Below are 3265 nucleotides of genomic sequence, written 5' to 3' on the forward strand. Positions count from 1 at the left end.
CTCTGTACGGAAGTTGCCCGAATTGCGGGGGACGCGGAGAGGGGGGGAGGGCTGGTGGCCCCCTCCGTGGGGCTGGTGTCACCTTCCGTGGGGCCACCTCCCTCCATGGGGCTGGTGTCACCCTCCATGGGGCCACCAAGGAGCCACCACCCTCCATCACCCACCATGGGGCCTTCACCTCAAATGGGACCACCATCTTCCACAGGGGCGCATGCGCGGTCGCGCCGTACGGATAATGGCGCCGTACGGACAAACATGGCGCCGCCCGTACGGACGTGGCGCTGTACGGAAGAGGCCCGAATTGGGGGGGACGCGGGGACGCGGAGAGGGGGGGAGGGCTGGTGGCCCCCTCCGTGGGGCTGGTGTCACCTTCCGTGGGGCCACCTCCCTCCATGGGGCTGGTGTCACCCTCCATGGGGCCACCAAGGAGCCACCACCCTCCATCACCCACCATGGGGCCTTCACCTCAAATGGGACCACCATCTTCCACAGGGCCTTCATCCCAGATGGGGCCACCATCCTCCACGGGCCCATCCCCCTCCATGAGGCCATCAACCTCCACGTGGTCATGACCCTCTACGGGGCCACCACCCTCCACGGCGCCATCACCCTCCATGAGGACCTCCATGAGGCCTTCACCCCAGATGGGGCCACCATCCTCCACGGAGCCACCACCCTCCATGGGCCCATCAACCTCCATGAGGCCATCAACCTCCACGTGGTCATGACCCTCCATGGGGCCTTCACCCCAGACGGGGCCACCATCTTCCACAGGCCCATCAACCTCCACGGGCCCATCACCCTCCATGAGGCCATCAACCTCCACGTGGTCATGACCCTCCATGGGGCCTTCACCCCAGACGGGGCCACCATCTTCCACAGGCCCATCAACCTCCACGGGCCCATCACCCTCCATGAGGCCATCAACCTCCATGTGATCATGACCCTCTACATGACCCTCTATGGGGCCACCACCCTCCACGGCGCCATCACCCTCCATGGGGCCTTCACCCCAGATGGGGCCACCATCATCCACAGGCCCATCACCCTCCATGGGGCCTTCACCCCAGATGGGGCCACCATCCTCCACGTGGCCATCCCCCTCCATGAGGCCATCCCCCTCCACATGATCATGACCCTCCATGGGGCCTTCACCCCAGATGGGGCCACCATCATCCACAGGCCCATCACCCTCCATGGGGCCTTCACCCCAGATGGGGCCACCATCCTCCACGTGGCCATCCCCCTCCATGAGGCCATCACCCTCCATGTGATCATGACCCTCCATGGGGCCTTCACCCCAGACGGGGCCACCATCTTCCACAGGCCCATCAACCTCCACGGGCCCATCACCCTCCATGAGGCCATCAACCTCCAGGTGATCATGACCCTCTACGGGGCCACCACCCTCCACGGCACCACCACCCTCCATGAGGACCTCCATGAGGACCTTCACCCCAGATGGGGCCACCATCCTCCACAGGCCCATCCCCCTCCATGAGGCCATCAACCTCCAGGTGGTCATGACCCTCTACGGGGCCACCACCCTCCACGGCGCCATCACCCTCCATGAGGCCATCAACCTCCACGTGGTCATGACCCTCTATGGGGCCACCATCCTCCATGGGGCCATCAACCTCCACGTGGTCATGACCCTCCATGAGGCCACCATCCTCCATGGGGCCATCAACCTCCACGTGGCCATCACCCTCCATGAGGCCATCAACCTCCACGTGATCATGACCCTCTACGGGGCCACCACCCTCCATGGGGCCATCACCCTCCATGAGGACCTCCATGAGGCCTTCACCCCAGATGGGGCCACCATCCTCCACGGAGCCACCACCCTCCATGGGCCCATCAACCTCCATGAGGCCATCAACCTCCACGTGGTCATGACCCTCCATGGGGCCTTCACCCCAGAGGGGGCCACCATCCTCCACGGGCCCATCACCCTCCATGAGGCCATCAACCTCCACGTGGTCATGACCCTCCATGGGGCCTTCACCCCAGAGGGGGCCACCATCCTCCACGGGCCCATCACCCTCCATGAGGCCATCAACCTCCACGTGGTCATGACCCTCCATGGGGCCTTCACCCCAGAGGGGGCCACCATCCTCCACGGGCCCATCACCCTCCATGAGGCCATCAACACCCACGCGATCATGACACTCTACGGGGCCACCACCCTCCATGGGGCCATCAACCTCCATGAGGCCTTAACCCCAGATGGGGATACATCCTCCATGGGGCCACCATCCTCTACGGGGCGCCATCACCCTCCATGGGGCCTTCACCCCAGATGGGGCCACCATCCTCCACAGGCCCATCCCCCTCCATGAGGCCATCAACCTCCACATGGTCATGACCCTCTACATGACCCTCTACGGGGCCACCACCCTCCACGGCGCCATCACCCTCCATGGGGCCCTTCATCCCAGATGGGGCCACCGTCTTCCACGGGCCCATCCCCCTCCATGAGGCCATCACCCTCCATGAGGCCATCAACCTCCACATGATCATGACCCTCCATGGGGCCTTCACCCCAGACGGGGCCACCATCCTCCATGGGCCCACCACCCTCCATGAGGCCATCCCCCTCCACGTGGTCATGACCCTCCATGGGGCCTTCACCCCAGACAGGGCCATCACCGTCCATGAGGCCATCAACCTCCACGTGGTCATGACCCTCCATGGGGCCTTCACCCCAGACAGGGCCATCACCGTCCATGAGGCCATCAACCTCCACGTGATCATGACCCTCCGTGGGGCCTTCACCCCAGATGGGGCCACCACCCTCCATGAGCCCATCAACCTCCAGGTGGTCATGACCCTCTACGGGGCCACCACCCTCCACGGGGCAATCACCCTCCATGGGGCCTTCACCCCAGATGGGGTCACCATCCTCCACAGGGCCATCAACCTCCACATGATCATGACCCTCTATGGGGCCACCACCCTCCACGGCGCCACCACCCTCCATGAGGACCTCCATGAGGACCTTCACCCCAGATGGGACCACCATCCTCCACAGGCCCATCACCCTCTACGGGGCCACCATCCTCCATGGGGCCATCAACCTCCATGAGGCCATCAACCTCCACATGGTCATGACCCTCCATGGGGCCACCACCCTCCATGAGGCCCTTCACCCCACATGGGCCCGTCCCGCCCACTTCCTTTCCCTTCAACTTGGGAAATTTGACGATTTTGATGGTTTTTTTTTTCCTTTTCCACCTTCTCCACCCTTTTTCCAGCGTCCCCC

The sequence above is a fragment of the Calidris pugnax genome, unplaced genomic scaffold (genome assembly GCF_001431845.1).
Source record: "Calidris pugnax isolate Ruff unplaced genomic scaffold, ASM143184v1 scaffold1910, whole genome shotgun sequence".
Classification (NCBI taxonomy): domain Eukaryota; kingdom Metazoa; phylum Chordata; class Aves; order Charadriiformes; family Scolopacidae; genus Calidris; species Calidris pugnax.